The sequence below is a fragment of the Neodiprion fabricii genome, chromosome 1 (assembly GCF_021155785.1).
Source record: "Neodiprion fabricii isolate iyNeoFabr1 chromosome 1, iyNeoFabr1.1, whole genome shotgun sequence".
NCBI classification, from domain to species: domain Eukaryota; kingdom Metazoa; phylum Arthropoda; class Insecta; order Hymenoptera; family Diprionidae; genus Neodiprion; species Neodiprion fabricii.
In genome coordinates this window covers 16521792-16533853 of record NC_060239.1, presented here as the reverse complement: position 1 = coordinate 16533853, position 12062 = coordinate 16521792, and positions in this window count along the sequence as shown.

Below are 12062 nucleotides of genomic sequence, written 5' to 3'. Positions count from 1 at the left end.
CTAAAGTCTCGCGCTAATTCGTCAAATTCGAGCATTCAGTTATTCTGTTAGCTGCAAGAGACTCACTTTCTTCTACGTTTCCATCTTTTCTGTTCTTTACTGAATCTCATCATTTCGCGAATAGACATTTTTATGCAGTTCCATTTTCCATGATTAAACGGAGTTCGGCCCTGATTCAATCGAATCAGGTAATCTTGAGTAATAATAATAATAATTACACTATCATTTCTAATAAATAAATCGTAGCAATCAATTTCATCATACATTAAAATCAGAAAATTGACACTTTCAACTATAACATTCGATAACAAGATATCATTCCAAATCTAAAAAGACTAAGTGACCGACGTTCAACATCATTCGATTGATCAACTCTTCCAAATTTGAGGTGAGGCGCCTGGTCCAGCATTCTACCGACGCAGACCGATACGATCCGACGGCTCTCAATCTCGTCGACCGATTCACCTAAAGCTAAGTCAATCCGAGTGTTAATCTTCGAAATTAAACGAATTCTTGTTTCACCTTTATAATCCAAATTTACTTCAGTAATATTCATTCAAAAGCAAGTCTAGAATTGGTGGCTAGCTTCACTACCCCCAATTAAATCATACTTATTGTATTCCAAGAATTAATCAACAAGACTTAACAATAGGATATATAATTGATTTAAGATAATCTAAAAAGAGAGATACAATACAATAATCACGACCAGCTAGTTATAACCATCGTTCAGAGTAGATGTTCCTGGTACCAAACAATAATATCCTTTAGAATAGAATAACAAACGATTTGTATAAACTCGAACACTTTATAAATTGTTACTTTCGGCTCTTACATCATTATCACCATTAATTGTTACCAAACATTTCAATCACCAAATCGAAACAGAATATACTTCATCTTTTACCAGTTAAATCATATTAAACATTTATTTTGAACGACCTTTTTCCCATTTTTATTAGTATAAAATTGCCTCAACAATTTAAACAAATCTCACAGACCTGTACAGGACTATAGCAACACGATCCTACAAATTACCGGCTTACCGAAAGGTAGGTCTTTTCTTAGTTTTAATAATTATTCATTGTCGTTACGTGGGAGCTTGATTATTCAATTAATCATTAACTACCACCGCTCAGTACACCCTCACCCCACGTGACAAAACTAAACAACTGATCATTTATCTGTGTGTATGTTTTCTTTACACTTTACAATCAGTTCTAATCCATTGTATAAATGTTCTAAATTACAATGCATAAAGAACATTAAATGTCATTTTTTGATCGAATAATGTTTATTATAATTATTATGTGAGCGAATAATTAAAAAATGTATAGAATTTTTCGGATAATCATATTCATTTTTAAAAAATTGATTTTGTGTAAAAATTTTATTTTTCCTAATTCTTCTTTTTTTGAAAGTTAATTGAAAATTATGATATATAGAAATATGATATAAATCAGAAATTCATTTATCATTTTCTTTATTCAATCAATCATAAATACATACAAATTATACAATAATATGAGTGATTATAAATGTAGGCAAATGAATTGAATAATTCAATTCAAAAAAATACTTCAATTGAATCATATTTCTTAAATTAAAAAATTATCAGTTTTTCTAAATCAAAAATATGAAATTGAGTAACTAATCATTTATCGATCCGTATGTTCTCTTCAGACTTTTTGATGAGTTCTAATCCATTGATAAATGTTCCAAATTACAATCCATAAGGGACAACGAATGGCATTTTTTTAATGAATGATACTCTTATTTTGATTAATATGTGAGCAAACAATTAAAAAATATGTACAATTTTTCCAATAATGATATTTATTTTAGAAAAATTTAATTATTAGAAATTTTTTTTTTTTTTCTTAAGTCAACTTTCTCTTAGAGTCAAATTACAAATTATAATACACATAGATAAAATATACATGATGAATTTATTCATCATTTTTTTATTATTTAACTAATTATATACATGTATAAAGATACAAATCATACATTAATGTTTTTTTTTTATGTTTTTTTTTTTAATTTATTGCATTAAATAGTTACAAAACTGTTTTTAGCAAGGGAGAAATACAATACAAGTTCATACAAAATAGTTAATCAGTTGTTGTGTAGAATAAGACAGCAAAATGTAAAATAAGATAAAATAGAGTAAAAAATAACATAACAAACTGTCAATTCTCTCCTTTCGAGGAGTTGATCAGTGCGGCAAAAACATCCTGAATATATAATTAACTAATTAATGACTCAGATAGTTTTTTTTTTTTTTCACAATTAACTAATAAAACTTATTACATAGATAACAGCTTGTTCAACCAGAATTAACAGTAGAGTATACGTGTAGTGATTTAAATTTTATGATCTATGGTGTCACAGGTTCAGAGCCCAGGCTCTCAGTTTCAAGCACGATTCCACGTAGTTAGCAATCGCAAATATTTCCTTGACATTTGTAGTTGCTAGTAGCTTGTCGATGGTTCCTGTTTTTCGAAGGGTGTCTTGGAGATAAGATGCTCTTAAGGCCGTGAACATTGGGCACATACTCAGGAAGTGGCGGAGGCTGTCAGCTTCGTGTAGGTTACATAATGGGCATTGATTGTTTGGCGAGAATTTAATAGCCAGCATGCTTAGATTTAGAAAGCAATTATAGATGTTGTCAAGTCTTAGTTGTGCAAGGGCGTGCTTAGTTGAAAGAGGCAGTTTTATCAGCAGGTATTTGGCTGGTGTGTATCGGTCTCGTCTGGCTAGCTGGAATTCGAGTGAACTGGAGCTTCTTGAAGCAATTGTATCCCAGAGTAACAGAATTGCACGATACCGCTGCAAAACGCTGTCTGTTCTTGCTTCCCAGATAAGCGGATCAAGCGTATCAAAGAGGTCAGTAGCTTCACATTCCGTTAAAAATTCTCTTATTTGAGTAGCCCAGTTGTAAGGAGAAGTAGTCGTAGTATTTTTGGCTAATTCGAACAGGTGAACCACGCAAATTTTGTGCAGGCAGGTGTCTTTTGATTTGAGCGTTTTGATTAGCCATCTCCACAGACGGAGCATCGCTTTATATGCAACTGGGACAAGACCAAACTCTAGCCGTACAGCCCATTCGGCCGAGTTTCGTGGAAGGTTAAAAAGTTTTTTATAAAAAAAGGTTTGAACGGGCTTCAGTGAATTGCGCTACCAAAGACCCCATGCTGGGAAAGCATACAGGAAAACAAACTCCACCATGCTCTCGAAGATTTTATTGTAGGATTCCCACGAGTCACATTTAGCTTCAGCCAGTATGGTCATAGCAGCTCCAGAGGCACATTTAGCCTTGTTGATAGCTGTTTGTAATGATCTAAGCCCCTTTGTCGACGAGGATATGTTGACACCCAAGTATGAGTAACTTTTGACTACCTCTAAGCATGAGCCCTTGTACATTCTGTATCGCGACAAGCAATCACGTGTCCTCCTAGCAGCTTTGAAGGTGACAATCTTGGTTTTCAATTTGTTGACGGTGAGACCATTTGCGTCGCAGTATTCTTCCAGCACTCGGAGCTTTCGTAGCAAATCTATTGGTGAGTGAGCAAAGATGACCGTGTCGTCGGCGTAAAGAAGCATCAGGATGTCAGTTAGTCCGTTAATACTGAGGCCGTAGTAACCTTTGGATTGCTTAGCGACATTCGGTGGAGCTTCTCCCAGAGAAGTGTGTGAGGAACCGAATCAAACGCTCTTTGGAAGTCTACAAAGATGCCGAATATCTCTCTCCCATCTTTGTGGCGGAATTGAAGTTGTATGGAGCTGATAAGGGAGAATATGGCTTCGGTGCAACCTCGGTTTTTGCGGAATCTCAGCTGGCACTCGGGAAGATGATTTTCTTGCTCTGCCCACGTAACGAATCTTTTTTTTAGAAGAGTTGTAAAAATCTTAGTGATTGTGTTGATAAGGGCTATGCCTCGGTAGTTAGATGGATCAGACTTATCACCATTTTTGTGTATCATAGTCATCTGCATGATTGCCCAGGATCTGGAGACTTGCTCCTCCTCGAGTACCTTGTTGAATAGGCTTCTGAGGATTTCTTTGTGTTGACTAGTTAGTGCTTTTAAAAGCTCGTTTATTACAAGGTCAGGGCGAGGGGTCTTGCCTGATTTGAGAGATGCGAGTGTAGCGTCCAGCTCGGTAAGAGAAATTTCGACGTCTAAAGTGTTGTTGACAATCTTCGGCAGAAGAGATGGAATGACAATTCGTGGTTTGTATATTGTGGCGTAAAAGGCATTCCACGTGTTCACCGGAATTTGGCATTGCGCTCCTTTTCTGAAGCTAAATTTTTTCACCGCAGCCCAGAAATTGGAAGGGACGGACACGTTGGCAAAATCATTCTTGATGTTCAAAATGTAGGCTTTCTTTTTTTTCTTGGCAAAGGTTTCTGTAGATATTCTTGCAATTTGACACTTCTCGGCGCGCCTTAATATTGAATTGACCTTTCTTGCAGTTTCGACGTGCTTTCCGAAAATTTCTTTTAGCGTCTTTGCAGCCTTTGGCAAACCATGGGGTACGGGACGCTTTTAGACTGCTGGTTGAATTTGAAACTTTTATTAGTCCTGCCTTCTGAGCAGCAGAGTGTATAGAGCTTAGCAGCCAGTTGTAGGTGGTATCAGCTGGATCGTTCTAGACATCCCGGAGGTCTTGTGAACTAAGTAGGTGGTTCTGGTATGTCAGTTTGGCTTCTTCAAACCAGACGATTTTTTTCTTTATGTGTGGAGTGGCCTGTGGAGCGCAGGCATGATGTTGGTCAAGTGTCTCGGTATGAATGGTTAGACGGACAGGTCGATGGTCCGAAAGAGATGGTTCAAGAATGACTTCTAGATCCACTATCAGGTGAAGCGCAGAGATGTCAACCCAAACCAGGTCAATTATTGAAGTGCCACGATTATTGAAAGTAGGCTGAGCCGGGGAATCACCAATTGTTCTGCCATTTAAAAGGATGAAGTCGCTGCCGAGCATGAAGTCCATGAGCATACATCCTCTATCACATATTGTTTCATCTGTTGTAGTAATTAGCGGGTTTAGAGGAAGTCCTATGAAGAGTTCCTCTGGCCAGGGGTTCAGAGAGCCTACTTTGGCGTTCAGATCTCCACCAATAATGAATATATCGTACGTTTGGGAGGATTCGATGCCATCAATTACCTCTTGTAGTATATCGAGTAGGAATCGAAGGTCGAGACATTTTCTTAGGTAGACTGAGCCAAGGATCAGTACTGTAGAACCTATTAATACTTTGTTGAAGATCCAGCATGGAGCGTCTTCTAGTAACGATGCTTTGAGGTTAGCGTTAATTGCAGTGATTAGGCCTCCACTGGCTCTTCCGATGGCATGGTTCCTGATGGCATTGGACCAGTATGTGTTGTAGTTAGCGAGGAAAGGTGGTGAAATCGGCTGCGTGTTCCAGGTTTCGCAGACTGCTATGATGGTAGAGTGGTTTATTAACGAGCTGTGTTGGAGGTTTGAGAAGCCGTGGAGATTCCAGAATGTTATTTCAGTCAATTCAGGCGAGCTGTTATCTAGTTTTGCTGAAAATTTTTTGGGACAGTATTCAGTTCTGGAATAAAGGAGCTTACGGTTTTTGGCTGAGGAACAAGAGCGTTTTTTGCCTCATCCCACGAATAAACCAAGTCCTTCGTTGCGATCTTGTTTCCTTTTCTGCTGAACTTTGTGCCTTCACTCACTAGTTGCTTAATCTTTGTTCTTACATGCCAATCTATTGTCCTCTCTTTCGCAGTACGGTCCGGGTTGATGTAGATTTTTGTGCCTGCTAGAATATTTTTTTTGTTCTTGAGAATATGCGCTTTCTGATCAAGATCAAAGAGATTCACAATAATCCGTTTCGTGAATTCTTTTAGCGAAATGTTAAGGCACGATATTCCGAATTTCGTACTGAGGAAATTTTTAATCTCGGATACGTGGTCGCTGGAGGTAAAAGAGTACCCTGTAATAGAGATGTTTGTCTTTTTACTTTCTTTTTCGATAGAATCTAGCTTATTAGTGAGATAAGAGATCTGATCATTTCTAGGATTATTAACACGTGCAGTGAAGTTGAGATTAGAAGAAGACGGGTCCGTCAGAATGTTACTCCGTTGATCCATCGTAACAGCATTTTTTTCAAGTTCTGCAATACGGTTAGTCAGGTCAGTCTTGGTTGCTTTATGTTCCTCTTCTAGCAACATGAGGCTGGCTTTTATCTCAGTGAAGGAGGCCTGGTCTTTCAAAAAGTTCTCTTGAAGTTTGTCCATTAGTTCCTTGGGTTTTTCTTCTTGGCTGGTTCTAAGCGCAGCAATTTCATTGAGAATTCGTTCCATGTCTGCGGGTTGATCGAAAAAGTTGGGCTTGACGGGACTTGACTACTTGTTGAGTTTTTTAGGTGTTCTGAAGTCCAGAGTAGAGTCTTCTGACTGCCAGGAATCGTCCAAAGTTCTTTTTCTCATCGTATCAACTGTGTAGTTCGTGATAAGAGTACAAGATTGGCTGGCCGCAACCAGTAGTTGCTGGTTAGACGGTCTGCCTGACTTCGGAGTGGCAATTACAGGGGTTTTTACTTGAAAGTTACCGACGGCTGCAGGTGTGCTTAAAAGCGATGGAGAGCTACCCGTGGCGAGACCAGAGATGGCGTTGGTATTCATAAATCGCGTGGGCAGTATTAGCCGAGAAACATCCAGCACCTAACTTAGATGCTCTTAGTCGGGCCAAAAACAGGGTGACAAGAAAGAAAACCCGCAGATATCACCAGATTCATTAATTTAGAATGATAGAGTTTTATTTCGCGCGTTAAGAGAGATCAAACACTTGAGGTAGAAAAGCGAATCAGTATAGTTATATGATAAAACTTAGAGAGCACACAGAAAAAGCGTCTTGACTCAACGGCGGTTCAGTGGCCCCCCCAAATCATACATTAATGTAAAATAATATTGGGCGGCAATTCAATGAAATAATCTAATGATATGAAGAATAATAATTTAAATAAATCATTTTTCTCAAATTAAAAGATACTTAATTTCTAAAGACTAAGAATATGAAATTAGACAACTAATCATTCATCTATCTGTATGTTTTCTTTGAACTTTTCAATAAGTTCTAATCCGTTGTATAAATGTTCCAAATTGCAATCGACAAAGGACAATGAATGGAATTTTTTTAATGAATGATATTTTTATTTCAATGAATATGTGAGCAAATAATTGGAAAATATATAGAATTCTTTCGATGATCATATTTATTTTTAGAAATTTTAGTTAATGTAAAAAATTTTTGATTTTCAGAAATTCTTCTTTTCTTAAAAGTAAATTACAAATTATAATATATATAAATAAAACATGAATAATAACTTTATTTTGTAATTTTTTTCATTCAATAATTTTGTATGTATACAAATTATACATTAATATGATTCAATGTAAATGCAGGAAATTGAATCAAATGAATTAATGATACTAGAAATAATTACTTTAACTTAATCATTTTTCTTAAATTGAAGAATAATTAATTTTGAAAAATTGAGAATACGATATTGAACAACTAATCATATAGCTATGTGTATGTTTTCTTTAAACTTTTCAATAAGTTATAATCTATTGTATAAATGTTCTAAATTACAATCCACAAAGTACAATAAATGGCATTACTCTAATGAATAATGTTTTTACTTTGATTAATATGTGAGCGAATAATTAGAGAATATAAACGTTTTTTCAATAATTATATTTCTTTTCAAAAAATTTATTCAATGTAAAACGTTTTTTTTTTTTTTAAATTCATTCTTTTTTTAGAAGTAAATCAAAAATCATAATGTATATAAATGAAATATAAATAATAAATTTATCATTCGATTCTTTCATTTAATTAATTATATATATATACAAATGATACATCAATATAATTCAATACATATGGACGCAACTGAACTAAATAATTCAATGATATGGAAAATATTTAACCTGAATAATTCATTTTTCTGGAATCAAATAATAATTAGTTTTGAAAAATTAAAAATACGAAATTGAATAACTAATCATATATCTATCTGCGAGTTTTCTTTGAACTTTTTAATGAGTTATTATCCATAGTATGAATGTTCAAAATTACAATCCATGAAGTAGATCAAATGGCATTTTTTTAACGATTCATATTTTCATTTCAAATAATATGTGAACAAATAATCAAAAAATGTATAGGATTTTTTTCATAATTATATTTTTATCTAGAAAATTTAATTATTGCGAAAATTTTTATTTAGAAAAATTCTTCTTTTTCCAAAAGTGAATTGAAAATTATTATATACATAAATAAAATATATATAATAAATTTATTCATCATTTTCTCTGTTCAATTAATTATATATGTATGTACAAATTATACATTATTATGATTGAATATAAATAGAGGCAATTGAATTAAATAATTTGATGATATTGAAAATAATTAATTTAAATTGATCATTTTTCTTGAACTGAAGAATTATCAATTTTCAAAAATTAAAAATATGATATTAAACAACTAATCATTCATCTATCTGTATGTTTTCTTCAAACTTTTCAATAAGTTATAATCCATTGTATAAATGTTCCAAATTACAATCTATGAAGTACATTAAATGGCATTTTTCGATTGAATACTATTTCTATTATAATTGATATGTGAGCGAATAATGAAGAAATATATAGAATTTTTGTAATGATTATATTCATATTTGAAAAATTTAATTCATGAGAAAATTTTTTTTTTTCAATTCTTCTTTTTTTAAAAGTTAATTGGAAATTATAATGTATACAAATGTGATATAAATAATAAATTCATCTATAATTTTACTTACTTAATCAATTATATATATATATATATATATATATATATATATATATATATATATATATATATATATATATATATATTGTAACGTGGCGTTTCAGAATCGCCCGTCACAAGGGCACACAACCGCTGTCATTTTTAATTTACGCGTCCTCAGCAGGGTACTCCAAACGAACTCCATACAAAATAGGCAATATTTACTTTTAACTAATTCTTTTCTGTAAATTCTTTATTTCGCGCTTCGGCGCAAACTAACAAGGTACTTGGACGACTACGATCCCGATCAACAAGGGACCACTATCTACCGTTTGCGGCTCTCGACGACTTCGCCTACTGACGGTCTCACCAGACTACACTGGCTACCTTGGTGCACCTTTATATACACCTGGGGTAGCATCCATCCGAACCTTCCGTATCGCCTCGACTGCCGGTGAACAGGGAGATAAAAATCCTCCCGGCGGCCGGGGGCATCGTTCTTCAAAGAGGAACTAGCCGCCTCCCTATCGACGAGGACCGATTGTGTGGGTCGTGGTCCACGGTTTGGCCAACCGTCTGACTGCACGACCTCAGGTACAGGCAGCTAGCTACTGCCTGTACAAAAGCCGGTGGAGGTGAACAATGAGGCGTCACTCTCCACCCGCTAACTTTGACCGAGAGGCACCCTGTGTGTGCCTCTGTCGAAGAAGTCCCCGAGGATAGGCAGCCTGGACTGCAAACTGGAGCGACTATGAAACCGTACGAGTTGGTGTCAACGACGAAATCGCGAGCAGCACATTGCACAACATCTAGCGGTAATTTTTGGAAAACGTACGACCACGCAGTAACCGATATTCGCCACAGGGGGATGGCCTATTTGCGGTGGGGGTCAAGCGACCAATCAAAGAAGAAGAATCACCTCACGACAACCGCGAGATCGGCGAGCTGAACTACGACCTGCTATTCTACGCTCGACCTGTTGAGGAACAGCTTCGTTTCCGATTATTCTCCCGACCATTACTACCGTTTTAAGCTACCGTTCTACCGTCTATTCTACCGCTATCGTTCTACCGTCTATCCTACCGCTATCGTTATCTTTCTAAATTCTTTTCCTTCTCTTTTCCTTTCCTTCCCAGTTTTGTTATTCCTTAGTATAATTTAAATTAGAGTCAGTTTGTGTGCCTGAGATCGACCGTTAAGGTAAGGCTTTTGCCTTTGACTTGTACTGTTACGAAGTTGCTCACAATTTCTATTCTTTCTGGTAATATTTATCGATTTTGCGTGAATCATGGTCCACGGTTAATGTTGCTGTAAGCCGCCGTGTGGCTGCATGATTCCGGTCATTAATATTATATTTATTGTTTCTTGATTGCATCGAGTGATGCCATTTTGTGTGAATCATGGTCCACGACTTCCGTGTGACTGCATGATTTCAGTAATTCATTATTTTCGTATCTGAGCGACCTCGTAGCTGCCAAATAATTATCTCTTGTATTTATGACTTTTCTGATTATTTGTAAATCTCTATTATCTTGCTTCTGTAGTCTCTATCGTATTTTGAGCCCTATTGGCTTCATATTTTATTCCATATTCTTCTTGTAATAGTAGTGTGCTTTATATTTTATTTCTGTTATTGCTTATTATATTTTTATTTATTTTTGTGCCTATTGTATCGTATATCGAGTTCTATGGAGTACAAGCGAGCGTAGAATCACCTTCAGATATTACCGCATTTTTCTTTGTTACTATTGACCATTTTATATTATTTTTGCCTGTTATTTATTTGCCTGTATTTTGTTAAATTAAGTTCTGTGACTTATTCTTTTGTATTGCGGTGTATTTTTGTATATTTCTCTATTTTGTAAATTCTCCGAAATTCTCTCACTCTCATAACTTTGTATTTTGGTATTCTCTCAAAAGTTATATTTAGGAATTCACTATTTAATTCCTCAATTATGTAATGATTGTAAATTATCGAATCTACCGTATGAATAACTCTACCGAAGGCTACCGAGTCGATCGTTTGCCAACTTAGTAAATTGTTACTAACTGTCAATCTCTCATCTTGGTTATGATTTATGGTAAATTTATCGTACCTCTACCGAACTACCGTTTCGTTGTTTTCTACCGATCGCAGTAAAATTCTCTCGTTCTAATTAACAGAATAATAATTTTCGTAGTGTCATTTGCAACTTGGGTAAGATCACGTCGCCCAGTGACGTGTAGTTCTAAGTCAACTCTTGCATTATATCGCATCTCTCGGCCTACGTCTATTTTTCTCTGTTAACTACCGTCTCTCGTGTTAAAGCTACCGTTCACTGCTTTTCTACCGATATTTTTATAAACAACGATTACCTGTTTTATTTACTACCGCTACCGATAACATCTCACTTATGTAACCTTCTCGAGAATACATGATCGACTGACTTATTCATTTTCCTTTTAACTGGAGTTTATTCTTTATTTGGTTATCTTCTTTAATTCTGGAATTACTGCTAGCTGCCTTGACCTCCGCCACTCTACCGGGATGTACGCGATCGTACCTGTGCCTAGCCAGCCATACAACGGGTTCTCTACTTATCCCTTTTGTACTATCTTGTGTTAATTTTATTGATTTATATAAATATTTGAGAATCGACGCTAATGCGTCTGGCGCCCAACTTAATTATTTTGTTGTGTTTTAATATTGCGGATGAGTAGAGAATCGCGCCAAAGTGTCAACGGTGAGTCCTCGTCCGAAAATAACAAAATCTAGCGTTACAAATTAGCGCTCGACGAGGGGCAGAAAAGACTTAACGTTACAATATATATATATATATATATATATATATATATATATATACAAATTATACATAGATATAATCTATTATAAATGTAGGCAAATAAATTAAATAATTCAATGATATAAAAAAAAATAATCCATATGAATCATATTTCTTAAATCAAAAAATAATTAGTTCTTGAAAATTGAAAACATGAATCTAAACAACTGATAATTTATCTGTGTGTATGTTTTCTTTACACTTTCGAATCAGTTCTGATCCATTGTATAAATGTTCTAAATTACAATGCATAAAGAACATTAAGTGGCATTTTTTGATTAAATAATGTTTATCATGATTATTATGTGAGCGGATAATTAAAAAATATATAGAATTTTTCGTATAATCATATTTATTTTTAAAAACTTGATTTCCAGTAAAAATTTCATTTTTCCTAATTCTTTTTTTTTCAAAGTTAATTGA